At 43.5% G+C, this 14,313-nt stretch overlaps 1 pseudogene across 1 annotated transcript; it reads left to right on the top strand.

Annotated features, from left to right (window-relative positions):
* Window positions 1–216: 216 nt before the first annotated feature.
* Window positions 217–7,335, top strand: LOC146579294 (uncharacterized; annotated as a pseudogene). The gene is made up of 7 exons (XR_014891596.1): window positions 217–409; window positions 3,162–3,330; window positions 3,450–3,533; window positions 3,640–3,875; window positions 5,992–6,100; window positions 6,174–6,218; window positions 6,354–7,335. The product of XR_014891596.1 is annotated as an uncharacterized LOC146579294 (transcript).
* The last annotated feature ends 6,978 nt before the right edge of the window (window positions 7,336–14,313 follow it).

Here is a 14,313-nt window from a genome sequence, read left to right as displayed (position 1 = left end):
GACTGTTTGGGTTTTGTTTGACAGCTATGTTCTGTTGTTCCAGGCGGCAGCGTTACGGTTGCCATGGTTACAGGGCGACGCTCTCTCTCTCTGCGACTGTGTGTTTCCTGGGTGAGAGAGCGCCTTTTCGTTGTTGTTGTTGTTGTTGTTGTTGTTGTTGTTGTTGTGCTAAGCTAACAGGCAGAACGCTACAATCATAGCTCTAAAGAATGTAGCATCATGGGCAGTGTAGTCCGTGTTGCAGGGAGAATGGACTGCCATACACGTTATGGGTCTGTGAGCGCGAGGAGGGAGAAAAAGGGGAGTGGAAAGGTACGAGTTGTCATCGAGGAAAAACGGGAGCTGGAAGCATGTAAATATAATAATAACCACTGCAGCCAAGAAGAGAGCCTGACGAGCCCAGTTGTAAGTAAGCTATTAAGACTCGACTGTACACCGTGTTCGTGTTTTCCTCCGAAACAATAAGTTCCGTTGGAGCAGTCTTTCAACGCCTCTCTCTGTCTCTCGCAAGAAAAGTTGACCCACACAACAAAGTAGAGCTAGTTTTCGGCTACGAGCTGACAGGGACCCCGCCGTATTAGTCAGAGGTCCCTTTACTACAGTTCGGAGTCGCCTTCAGTAATAGTAATAAATCACACAGCAATAGTAGTAAAAAGCATGATAATATATTAAGTAATCCAAAGTATTCAGAATACGTTACTGTCATTGAGTAACGTAACGGAATACGTTACAGAATACATTTTGGGGCATGTATTCTGTAATGGAATACATTTTAAAAGTAACCTTCCCAACACTGCTGGAATGTAAGTGTTTTCGGCCATTTCAATGTGGACGCACAACTATGTGAAAACGACTGAAAGCGCTGGTGTGGACACAAAATGCTGTTTTCAAATCTAGCGTGGGCATAGCCTTAATCTGGCCAGCATGTCCTGGTCTGCCCCAGGGCCTCACACCCCACCCGGGAGGTGCCAGCGACGCATTCCTGCCAGATGCCTGAACCACCTTTACTGGGTCCTTTCTATGTGGAGGAGTAGAAGCTCTTCTCTGAGCCCCCTTCCAGATGGCTGAACAGCTAAATTCCTCGCTTTATCTCTACGAGAGAAGCCAGCCACACTTTGGAAGAAGTCTACTTGTGTCTAAAAGTCTTTTTCTAACACATCTCAGAGCTCCTCCCCAGTGTTGGTCAAGTTACTTGAAAAAAGTAATCAGTAACTAATTACTGATTACTTCCCCAAAAAAGTAATCCCGTTACTTTACTGATTACTTATTTTCAAAAAAAATTAATTACTTAGTTACTTTTTAAAAACACGATTTACAACCTGAAGAGGTGATAAAGTGATAGATCTTTCAGCCCAATTCTACTTTTTCTACATAATCCATCATACAAAATGTAATCAAATGGAAAAGACTCTTTAAAACTTGTTTTATTAGTTTTAATCTTTTAACTTTATGCATCAAGCAAAAATTTAATTATATGCAACATTCTCTGACTGGAAGAAATTTGTTTAATATTTAAACCTATTTTCCGCATATTCCAGCACATAAAATGTTTTTTTTTTTGTGTTTACACTCAGTCTTTCAAATAGATGCAAGTAAAACACAGCAGAAAATAAATAAAGTCAAAGACTCAGCGGTCCTTTTGCTCTATTTTCACCTGTAAAGCAGGAGTAGGGTAGGCGGAGGTTTATCCTGGTGCAGGTGTGCCGCGGTCAGTGTGTTTCTCTGTGAGTTTCCCATTACGTCGTTGCGCACTCTGAGCTTGTTTAGGGGGTTTTTTTTCGCTGTAAAAAGTTTTCTTCCCATGCACAATGCTAATGGACGCTAATGTTTTTGTCACTTTTTATGGAATCAAACTCAAAGTAAGGTAAGTGCTTCCACGCTTTAAACGCTGCACGCTCATACTCTCTCCCGCACTCGATATATGATCCATTGTTGATCTGCACACAGCTGTTGTCACGAACGTGGCACTGGCTTACATTCTCGCAAAAAAAATCACGGTTTTAGTAACGCAGTAACGCAGCGTTCCTACGGTAAAGTAACGGTACTCTAATTACCGTTTTTGCAATAGTAATCCCGTACTTTACCCGTTACTTGAAAAAAGTAATCGGATTACAGTAACGTGTTACTGCCCATCTCTGCTCCTCCCACACCTGAGTTCTTTGCTTCAGCCAACATGTTCCTTGCTCGTTTCTCCTTTTTTCTAAACTGAGCACCTGATGGCTTTGAACTTTTCTTGTCCATCTTCCATTGGTTTTAATTTTGGACTCCAGTATGAACACAAATCCACCAACTTGAGGATCGCCACAACATAACCTAACAGACCTACACCTTAGTTCACAGATTCACTTTGTCTAGGGTTCTGGGATTTCACACAACCCAGGATTCAAATCATGATTACATAATGGGCTTGGATTTACAACATTATGAACCCCTTTCCACGGGTTGTGTTTGAGACATTAAATCATCAAAATATAAAATATAAATTTTAAATTGTTATTGATCCCTTTACCTCTAGTCCTAAAGTGGATATTTATTTTCTTACTCTTCTTATATATATTGTTTGTTTACTTGCACTGCTGTAACTGGAGCCTCGTCGTCTCGTCTCTCTATATACTGGACTGTATGTAGCGGAGTTGACAATAAAGTTTTACTTTGACTTCAGCAGCGAGCAGGCGCACCGAGGGCTCTTGCGCTCACTTTTCGCGTATAGAATTTCGATAAAACATCGGTGCAAATTATAAGTCTGTATCATGATGTCTGGTGTTTTCGTGTTTGTTGTTTTGTTTTATTTTGCGAGTTGGTTATTAGATGCTGCTCCAGCCACCAGTGAATCCCCCGCCGCCCCGCCCTCTCCTCCGTGTGCCGGCGTGTCGCAAGCAGCAGGCGCACCTCGCAAACGGAGGGCGCCGTTACTCCCAGCAAATGGGCGATAGAAAACCAATCAGTGCCTGTACCATTCCTAATATGCGCTGGCTGATGTCGGGGCAGCATGAGAACGAGCAATTCCCCCCCCCGATGCCCGTGATGCCGCCCCGGGCAACCGCCCGTGTCGCCCCTATGAAAAACCGCTACTACACACCTGTGTGTTCATGGCCCTAGTGGCCATTAGAGGAACTGCAGCTTTAGAAGTACGTTCACTAGTGTCCCGCCTGCTCACTCAGATATTGCCCCTGGCGTGGATTTGTTTGATGTCCTTTGGAGCAAAAGCGATGCACTAGCAGAGGAGCTCCACTCGTACTCCTTCCTCAGAGAGCTGTGACAGAGCAGTGCTACTCCAGCTTCATGCAGCAGGAGGCGCTGTATTTGACCCGAGTGAGAAGCACTCTGGAGGTATGAGGTCACCATGTTTATCCCAGAATCAGCGGCTGTGAATGTTCTTACAACCTTTTCCAGACCAGCTCTTTTCATAGACTTTCAGACTTCAGCTCCTTCTTTGACTTTTCTTGCAGGTCCTGATTCGTAATCGAGAGGAGACTGACGACATTAGGCCACTGCTGCTGGACACACTTAAACGCTACAGCAGCACAAACCAGGTGAAACCATTTTCCTGCAGCAGTCAAAAGAAAAACACACCACTGAAACAACAGATCATGCAAAATGAATTAAATTAATTGTGATTCACTCTGTCCTGTCCTTCAGAGCCTCCTGGCTTCACCTCCCCCACAGTGGCTCCATTGTCCTCTCCAACTGTACCACTCTGTGGTTTTGGAGGAGCCGGTTTATTGGTTAGTGGCTCTGTCGGCCCGGCCCTGTCTACGTTGCTTCCTGGCTCAAGAACTGCTTGAAGAGCTACTGATTTCCAGGTCCATGACTAACAGCTGCTAGCTTCTACCAGGAGTGGAGCAAAGACAGTCTGAAGGAGGTCAGACATATATATGTATGTATATATATGTGTATATATACATATGTATATACACATGTCTGACCTCCTTCAGTATGTATATGTGTATATATATATATATGTATATACTATAATATTGGCCATATTATATTTACATTACCACAGTGAGATGATTTTAGTCTCATGAACAACATTAACTAATTGTTATTTACTAACTAATCTTAAATGACTGTTCAGCACAGAAATGAAGCCCAACAATCATGTTTTAGAGTCCTGTGGTCTCAGCCTCGGATACTCAATTAATCAAAGTGATGTCATGACAACAATGAATGACCAACAAAACATTTTTCTCCTTCATTTCTGTCAAACAAAGCTGTATGTAACGTTTCTCGCGATTAGTATCATGGTTGCTAGGCAACCTGAACAGCGCGACAAAGGCTAGACCGTCCCATTTCACAGGCCTCTCACTTCCGCACTTCTCGTACTTATAGTACGCACCGTACGTAGTATGCATAGTGCGCGTCCTTCAAGCGTGCAGACCCTGAATTGGGACTCAGCCTTTGTGTATTTAAGTCGTGTCTTGTGTTGTAGTAGTTGCTGGTCCGTCTGTGTATCCACCATGCTTCATCTGTGTGTTCTCCCTGCTGTCCGTCGTCATTTACCGCTGCTCATCCTCCTTCGTGTTCAGGTCCTGGTTTGTGTTCAATAGTTTAGTAGTCCTCAGTTTAAATAGTCTTCAGTCCCGTTTGCTGTTTCTCCATTTGCATTTTGTGTTCAATAAACCACCTCACCTTCACGAGTGCCTGCGACTTGATTCTCCTTTAATATTTCCACACGACTCACTCTACTCGCCGTGACAAGTACATGGTTGTGAAGCAGGTCATATAAAGCTTTTACTAATTTTCATATTTGGTGTGACCTTGATTGATTTTGAACTGATTTAAATTGAAGTTAAAATGCCTCGAGCTGTTATTGGTGTCTGCCATCCAGCGTTGGTCCAGTTACTTTAAAAAAAGTAATTAGTTCCTGAGTGCTTATTACTTCTCCAAGAAAGTAATCCTGTTACTTTATTGATTACTTATTTTCAAAGGGAATTTGTTACTTACTTACTTTTTTAAAACATGATACACAACCTGAATAGGTAATAAAGCAATAGATCCTTAAGCTCAGTTCTATTTTTTTTTTGCATAATCCGTCATATAAAAGGTAATGAAATGAAAAAGTCTCCTTTTAAAACTTGTTTTAATCTTTTAACTTTATGCACATTGCATAAATATTAAGTTATATGCAATATTCTCCGACTGGAAGAAAATCTTTAACATTTAAACCAATTCTCTGCATATTCCAGCAAATAAAATAAAATAACTTTTATGTTTACACTCATTCTTTCAAACAGATGAGAGTAAAACACAGCAAAAAATAAAGTCAAAGATTCAGCGGCACTAAATTCTGTCACTCTTAAATCTACTGTCACATGTTTAGCAGGAGGTGGAGGTTTGCCCGGTGCCACAGAGGTCATGTCAGTGGGAGGATCTGTGTGAATTTCACATGCCCGTGGCAGTGCTTGCTCAGATTTGAAGTTTAATTTTTCTCTGTAAAAAGAAGTTTTCTTCCTACGCAGAGTGAACAGCGGATGCTAACGTTTTTGTCACTTTTTATGGAATCAAACTCAAAGTAATGTCAGTACTTCCACGCTTTAAACACTGCACGCTCATACTCTCTCCTGCACTAAGACACTCTCACAAACAAAATCACGGTTCAATAACGCAATAATGCAGAGTTCTTACAAGAAATTAACAGTAATCTAATTACGTTTTTGCAATAGTAATCCCTTACTTTACTCGTTGCTTGAAAAAAGTAATCAGATTATGTGTCACTGCCCACCTCTGCTACCATCACACAAAATTTGGACATGATGTCTTGAAAACTGTGGACACTAGACAGACAAACAGAGCTGATTATATCCCTCGTCCTTTAGAAGGGTGAACAATGATGCAGAGAGGAAACACAGTGAGATCCTAAATGTTCCAGTTTTCCTTTTTCTTAGTGTACCATCTCTGCTTATCAACTTTTGAGCTTTTGTGTTTTGCTTTTCTTCTTGTGATGACAACAAACAGCCTTTTTTTACTCCCTCTTTCTCTCTCTGTGACACAGGTACAAAAAGGTGATAAAGGAGAATCAGGATCATATGGATGCATTTAAAGCCATCAATATCTTCAGAGAGCACATGATGGCCCAGAAGGCTTTCTACAAGGCTCTGTAAGAACATATCAGTGCGCGTCTCTTTGTTTTCTGTTGCCTGGAGTTTCTAATGTGTGCGTCTCTGCTGCAGGGTCTGTTCATCTGAAGAAGGCAAACAATGAAGAAGTAAAGCAAGGTGGGTCAGCTTTACTGTAGAGTCGGCAAACTGTCAAATGAATTACCTTGATTACTCTTGTTTGGTTTCAAAGCTCAGCTCAGTCTTTCTGTTTTCAGCAGTTTTATGGACAAGTGCATGTTTTTTTGCCTGCAGACAGACGTCACTGCTGGGATGAAGGAAACAACTTTAACTCTCTTCAATCAAGAAAGCTTGATGCTGCGTACTGAGAAGCTTGGAAAGAAAAGCAACTGGACTTCTTTGTTTCACGTTTCATCTCTGAGGTGAAACATCTTCAAGAAACTCAAAGAGGTCCAGTCAGTATTCTTTTCAAGCTCTTTGGATTACCATGACCTGGATAACTGAGAACCTACACAGGCAATAACTACATTGTCAATTCTATTCTATTGAATTGCACAGAATCAGAACAACAGTCCTCTCGAGTCACTTTATTTCGTAAGGCAGACTATCTCACAGAGGTGTGCATCTGTTTACATTCTGGGTCCTTTTTCAGTATTTGTCCTCTTTTTGCATTCTGACACATTCAGTGGTGGTTTGTTGTTCTTTGAACTCTTCTCTATCCTCTTTTCTGAAATTCATGAAAAAGGGAACAAAATGTTCAGAAAGAGATATAAAATTACAGATTCACATTGATAGTTTTGGTATTATCCTACCTACAGACAGTCCTGGTAGACGTTGTCAAACCCAGTAACCTATCTCACAAATTTAAAGAACATGATCTGGGAATTAGATTCTTCAAAATGTTATGTGTTGTTTCTCCCCCCTTTGAACCAAATCTTCTGTTTTTTAATATACCTTGCCCAGGTTGTTTTTGCTAATGAGCAAACAGATTATGTATTAGATTTGAGATATGAAACATTTAATAAAAACACTGTAAAATGTTTAAGTTAAAACACAGTAATTTAGAAGGGAAAAATGTGAAGCATGAGAAAAGATAAAATCTGTTATAAAATCTGTTATGGGTTAAAGCATGTAAACCTATTCTAACAGAAACCCTAAATAAATAAAATAAAAATAAAACCCTCAAATAAAATAAAACCCTCAAATTCTAAATTTGTGCAAAGCGTTGTGTTGCCATTTTAATCCAAAGGGAGAAAAACCATTGAAACTCTTTATTCATGTGTGTTTATGTTTAAAGAACCCTGCATCGTAATAACAGACCATTTCAAACGGCTGTCTTTGTCTCCCCCTGCAGGCTTAAATAGGACATTGCACCCTTTTAAAGATCTGTGCAAAGTAATTGAGTACTACTATTAGTACTACACTTATCCAACTTTACTACTACCTTACATTATTACCAATGCTACTATTTAGGAATACTGTCATTGCTTTCATTTCTAATACTGCTACTGCTTCTACTCTACATTTGCAAAAATGTTTGAGCAAACACAGACAAAAGAGGACACGAAAGAAACAACTTTGAATCTCTTCAAGAGTATTCAAGACTGTTAAATTTGATGCATATTTTTAGTTTGAACTGCAACCTATGAATTAAATTTTATTTTTTCTGATATCTGTATGTCAAATTTTCTACTTGACTCAAAATTTGGAGTTCGGTATCTCGAATTTTCAACTTAACTATAACTAAACAATAACTAAAGTTGAAAATAAGCTGAAAGTTCATCATACTAACATTGTATTTTGAGATAACTTTCAACTTAACTCTGCCTGATGTTTTAATATATTCACAATGTTGTTGTTTTTTGTTTTGTTTTGTTTTGTTTTTATCATCGATGTGATCAGGTCCTGGCCTAACATTTTTTATTTAGGGTTATAGAATTTGAAACATCGAGCAGGTGTTACAGAACACCAGAGGATTATCGCCGTTCTCTACTGTAGGGAAATACTCGATAGCTAATTAGCATTCTGCGTCAAAGATTCTGTTGGCAATAACATAGTGTGATTTAGAATACAATTATTTGGCAATAGCTACTTGCAGCACTGGCTGTTAAAGCGGTTTAAAAATGGACAAACCCTGGATATTTGCGTGAACTTGCTTAATATTAAACGCAGAAGTCAGGGTTTTTCTATTGGATGAAAGGCTTACGTTAAGAGACAAGCTAGCATTACCTAACATTGAATAGAAAAAACACAATTTAGGGTTAGATTACCTAAATTAAATTATCCTTTTTGCTAATGTTGATCATACTTTCCACTGATGGACATATTCCAGTTAGGGCAGATGAGCTTCATTAGATGAAGCTGTTTTTCTTCAAGCTAATCATTACAATTTGGATGTGGTTGAGGCAGAATAGTGGCAATGGCCTTTACTGATTTCTATATCTACTTCACTTCATGCAATACTAACATTAAACCATCGTACTGTCATAGCAAAGATTGAAAAAGAACATTGTGAATACCTTATTATTAATAACATAAGATAACTTTGACATAATTGCTCTGTTTGAACCAGTTATTTGCAACTGTTTACTTAAAGCGGAAGCCTTAGTTATACGTGTTGAATATGATACATACGACAACAAAAATAAAATGTATTCATGGCCATTTTGTAACGTTATTGCGATAGGGCCCCCTTCTGATGTTTTTACGTAATTTGAAGATGTCAGCGACATTACATTACATTAGGGACCCCAAGCAAATGTTATTTCCATGGGCATCCTCTGTTGGTGTGTGGTGTCTATTTAAAGTTTCATACTAAGTAGTATTAATACAACCATCAACAACCAAGTATGGTGCAATGAATGTTTGTATAAGTTTCTTGTGAGACATCGTGTACACATTGCTCAAGAGTTGTCACTGAACGTGATAGAACTACAGGTCGTAAGGGGAAAATCTGCGTTCCCCGACTGGTTAGCGACTAGTTTATGGAGGTTGCTCGCTGTCCCAGGGCGAAAGTGATAGCTAAGAGGCTGCTGCACCAAAAACTTCATGGCTATGGTGACATGGTTTTCTGTGTTTGGATGGAAGATGGTAACTTGCTTGCAAAACTAACTACAAGCCAAGTGGTAGAAAACTAGAAAAGTTAACTACCGCAAGATGGTGACGTGAGCTGTCGCAGTGGTCCGCGGGCTGCACAATTTAGCAGCTTTCTTTTTTATTTTGAGTATTTTTATTTCACGTCTCCTCTGATTAGCAAGAGCACATGTGTAGTACAGTAAAACTGAACAGCTCATGGTTCTAGACCACACAAACCTGCACACTTTCTACGACAATGACTGGGACTCAATCCCCCCTGATATCTGAAGGAATACGGACTCCAACTTCACCATACAACCGCTGAAGTGGCACAGGCAATGGAGGCATAGGAAACAGAAGATGGGGAAGAGAGCGGGGCTAAGAGCTAAGCTAAGTGCTAACCCACACAGTCCTGCTATTCCGAGTCTCTTCCTCATCAACTCACGGTCACTAAACAACAAGATGGATGAGCTACAACTGCGGACTGCCTCACGTTGTTTGGATTACTGTGCTATGATCACAGCAGAGACTTGGCTGGACTCTTTTACCCCAGACACTGCAATTGAGCTAGCGGGCCCCACTACATTCAGACCGGACAGGAGAGTGTAACAACAACAAAGACTGGTAAAGTGTTCCTGAACCAGAAGCCATGGCTCAACAGCGAGGTGCGAGCTCTACTAAGAGCATGGGACAGTGCCTTCAAATCAGTAGACCAACAAGTCTACAAAGAGGCACGCCAATCTCTGCTTAAAGCGCATAACAGAAGCCAAGCGCAAATACAAACAATGCACTTTAACACAAACAACTTCAAAAACATGTGGCAGGGGATCAAGACACTTACTGGCTACAAAGACAGTCACATACAAACAAACTCCATGGACATCACCTTACCTGACACCCTAAACCAGTTCTTCACCCGCTTTGACCAACAAAACAGGGACACCATCACCTATCCTGCTGTTTCAGAGAGGGACAAGGCCCCCATCCAGCTGGAGCAGCATCAGCTCAGAGCCGCACTGCGCAGAGTCAACGCGAGGAAGGCAGCTGGTCCAGACAGTGTGGCAGAAAGAGTGCTTAAAGCATGTGCAGACCAACCAGCAGAGGTTTTCACCACCATCTTGAACCTCTCACTGTTAGTCTGTGGTACCATCCTGCTTTAAGTCAACTACCATCGTTCCAGTGCCCAAGAAGAGCTGCTTGAATGACTACCGTCCAGTTGCTTTAACATCCGGAATTGCTAAATGTTTTGAGAAACTCATCATGTTGTACATCAAAGCTGTCATCCCTGCAAACCTCGATCCATACTAATTTGCAAACAAGGCAAACAGGTCGACAGAGGACGCCATGATAACAGCTCTTCACACAACCCTCACACATCTGGACAGTAGTAACATTTATGTGAGAATGCTGTTTTTTGACTTCAGCTCTGCCTTCAAATGGCCTATAGTTCAACCCCACAAACTGATTAATAAAGTAAGCTACTTAGGACTCAGTAGCTCACTGTGCACCTGGATATTGGACTTCCGGAGCGATAGACCCCAGAACATCAGGATGGGAGAGCACACCTCCTCCACCCTCATTCTGAACGTAGGTGTCCCACAGGGGTGTATCCTCCATCCCTTAATATACTCTTCACCCATGACTGTTCTTCAATTCACACCAGTAACACCATTATAAAATTTGCAGGCGACACCACCATCATAGGAGTGATTGACGACAACAACAATGAATCAGCCTACAGAGACGAGGTTCAGCATCCGAAACAATGGTGTGACAACAACAACCTGCATCTGAACACAGCCAAGACCAAGGAGATGGTCTTGACTTCAGAAGAACAAAGCGATCAGAGCACTCAGCCCAAGGAAGTACAGGGTGGGCCATTTATATGGATACACCGTAATAACATGGGAATGGTTGGTGATATTAAAGTCCTGTTTGTGGCACATTAGTATATGTGAGGGGGCAAACTCCTCAAGATGGGTGGTGACCAGTGTTGGTCAAGTTAATTGAAAAAAGTAATCAGTAACTAATTACTGATTACTTCCCCAAAAAAGTAATCCCGTTACTTTACTGATTACTTATTTTCAAAAGTAATTAATTACTTAGTTACTTAGTTACTGTGGCATGAATAAGGCACGGCGGGACCACGGAGCGACGTTCAGAGCCAACTTTATTTGATTCACATCACACCACACCACCACCAACCCCTGAGTCCCCGTGTTTTAACACGGCGGGCGTGATTGCGGATGCCGTGCAGGTGCGTCCGCACGGCACCGCAGACCACGCCCCACCACATACCCCCATCGCCCAATTGAGCCCGGGGAGCAATCTGGCCGAACTTACTCCCCCCCCCGCGAACTGGGGCGAGACTCGGCCCCTACCCATCGGCGCCCCAGCCCCTGACCAAGCGACGGGGAAGCGTCCGTTCTGGTGGCCGCCCGCGCATCCAGCGGCAACGGCGAAGCTGGTCCGGAGGTCGGCCGCGTAGCAAGCGGACACGGCCCCACAGGCATGGCCGTGCGCTCCTGCACACAGGCGGCTGGGCAGACGTCAGGCGCGCAGAATCGACTGGTGGCAGCGAGGCTGGACTAGCCAGCCCGCCGATCCCCGGCCTAGCGGGGCTGTCCCGCTCCTCTGCCTCCAACTCCGGCTGCACAGGCTGCCCTGGAGCAGGGACCTCCGTCTCCCCGCACAGCTGCTCCGCCACCGCCTCCGCCACTCCCGTTTGGAGCGGCTCCCCGCCCTGCGCCTCCGCCCCCAGCAGGCACAGCCCCTCGCCCAGCTCTGGGTGGAGCGACCCCTCTGCCTCCGGCAGGTGTAGACCCTCGCCCGCCTCGTCCTCGGCCTCCGATTGGAGCGGCTCCTCCACCGCTCCCGGCAGGAGCAGCCCTTCACCCGGCTGCTCCTCCTCCTCCGGCAGGCTCGGACCCCCGCGTGGCTCGTCCACCACCTCCGGCTGCCGAGGTGACCCACACGGCTCCTCCACCGCTTCACTGTCCTCGGGACACACTTGTGGGGGTGGCACCCAGGCCCAGAGCAGCGCCGCCAGCTCTGCCATCTTCCCCAGGTGGCGTTCGCTCTCCTTCCGCAGCTCTTCCTGTTGGCGACGCACCTCCGCCGCCTGCTTCCGCTGGGTGGCCGCTATTTCGGCCACCATCTCGGCCAGCTCTTTCCTTTCCTGGCTCTGGTAGGTACCCGCCATGCCGCCTCCTGGGTTTCGGCACCAATGTGGCATGAATAAGGCACGGCGGGACCACGGAGCGACGTTCAGAGCCAACTTTATTTGATTCACATCACACCACACCACCACCAACCCCTGAGTCCCCGTGTTTTAACACGGCGGGCGTGATTGCGGATGCCGTGCAGGTGCGTCCGCACGGCACCGCAGACCACGCCCCACCACAGTTACTTTTTAAAAACACGATTTACAACCTGAAGAGGTGATAAAGCGATAGATCTTTCAGCCCAATTCTACTTTTTCTACATAATCCATCATACAAAATGTAATCAAATGGAAAAGTCTCTCTTTTTTTTAACTTCTTTTATCAGTTTTAATCTTTTAACTTTATGCATCAAGCAAACCTGTAATTATATGCAACATTCTCTGACTTGAATAAATTAGTTTAACATTTAAACCTATTTTCTGCACATTCCAGCACATAAAATAAAATGTTTTTTGTGTTTACACTCAGTCTTTCAAATAGATGCAAGTAAAACACAACAGAAAATAAATAAAGTCAAAGACTAGCGGTCCTCTTGCTCTATTTTCACCTGTAAAGCAGGAGTGGGTTAGGCAGATGGGGCGACCGTGGCTCAGGGGGTTGGGATGCGTATCTGTAACCAGAAGGTCGCCGGTTCGATCCCCGGGCTCTCTGTCCTGGTCGTTGTGTCCTTGGGCAAGACACTTTACCCTACTGCCTACTGGTGTTGGCCAGAGGGGCCGATGGCGCGATATGGCAGCCTCGCTTCTGTCAGTCTGCCCCAGGGCAACTGTGGCTACAACCGTAGCTTGCCTCCACCAGTGTATGAATGTGAGAGTGAGTGAATAGTGGCACTGTAAAGCGCTTTGGGTGCCTTGAAAAGCACTATATAAATCCAATCCATTATTACCCATCTCTGGTGGTGACCATGGTGGCTATTTAGAAGTCGGCCATCTTGGATACAACTTTTGTTTTTTCAATAGGAAGAGGACCATGTGACTAGGGATGGGTATCGTTTAGGTTTTATCCGATACCGGTGCCAAATCGGTACTTTTGAAACCGGTGCTTAAACGGTGCTCGAACCGGTGCTTAAAGAATGGAGAACACAAACTTTGTCCAAAAACCTCTCATGTTCAGCTGTTTTTTGTTTTTTTTTTGCAAAAAGATAACAATGTTAGCCTTTTCTGCAGCTATGGGGCATATATGGTATCACTCCTGGCTGGAAGCAGTGCTTAAACAATGGAAAAAAAACACAAACTTTGTCCAAAAACCTCTCATGTTCAGCTGTTTTTTTGCAAAAAGATAACAATGTTAGCCTTTTCTGCAGCTATGGGGCATATATGGTATCACTCCTGGCTGGAAGCAGTGCTTAAACAATGGAAAAAAAACACAAACTTTGTCCAAAAACCTCTCATGTTTAACTGTTTCCCACTTTTTCTTTGGTCATTTTAGCCTTTTTGTCCAGGGTGAAGGGAGTATCTGCCATCAAACAAGAGGACAGCCGCATGTAGCTATGATGATGTTTGCTAGTTCACCTTACCTGCATTAATGTAATAACGTGGTTAGCCTACTCAACGTAAATTACACTCGAACAACATTAAGCGACTCACGCAGAGAAGAACGGCTTCTGCTGCCATCATCATCCTCATCATTTCTGCTACACTGGCAGGGCTAGGGGCCAGGACTCTATTCTTCGTGTTTTTGGGGGATGTTGCTCCGGGTCCGATAACTGGCAACCCACCCGACGTGCACAGTGTGAGGTCTCGCAGCAAGCTATCAAATACGGCGCATTTCTCGGCTTTTAAAAAAAACGCTATGCGTCGCCAGGTGTTTCATCGGTGATACTGTGACAGTATCACAGTATCAGCTTAAAGCACTTGTTGCAGGCTGCTGAGTTTGCATATTTTGCTGTGAAGTACAGCCAGACTTTTGACCGCTTCGCCTTGGACATTTTTAATCTGTAGCTCTGCTCTAACTGA

Source organism: Mchenga conophoros, linkage group LG3 (assembly GCF_057382185.1).
Source record: "Mchenga conophoros isolate Kocher_MC1m ecotype Shallow Benthic linkage group LG3, M_conophoros_male_GT1.1, whole genome shotgun sequence".
In the NCBI taxonomy this organism is placed as follows: domain Eukaryota; kingdom Metazoa; phylum Chordata; class Actinopteri; order Cichliformes; family Cichlidae; genus Mchenga; species Mchenga conophoros.
Note: the sequence above shows the minus strand (reverse complement) of the source record. Positions and strands in the feature narration are given on the sequence as shown.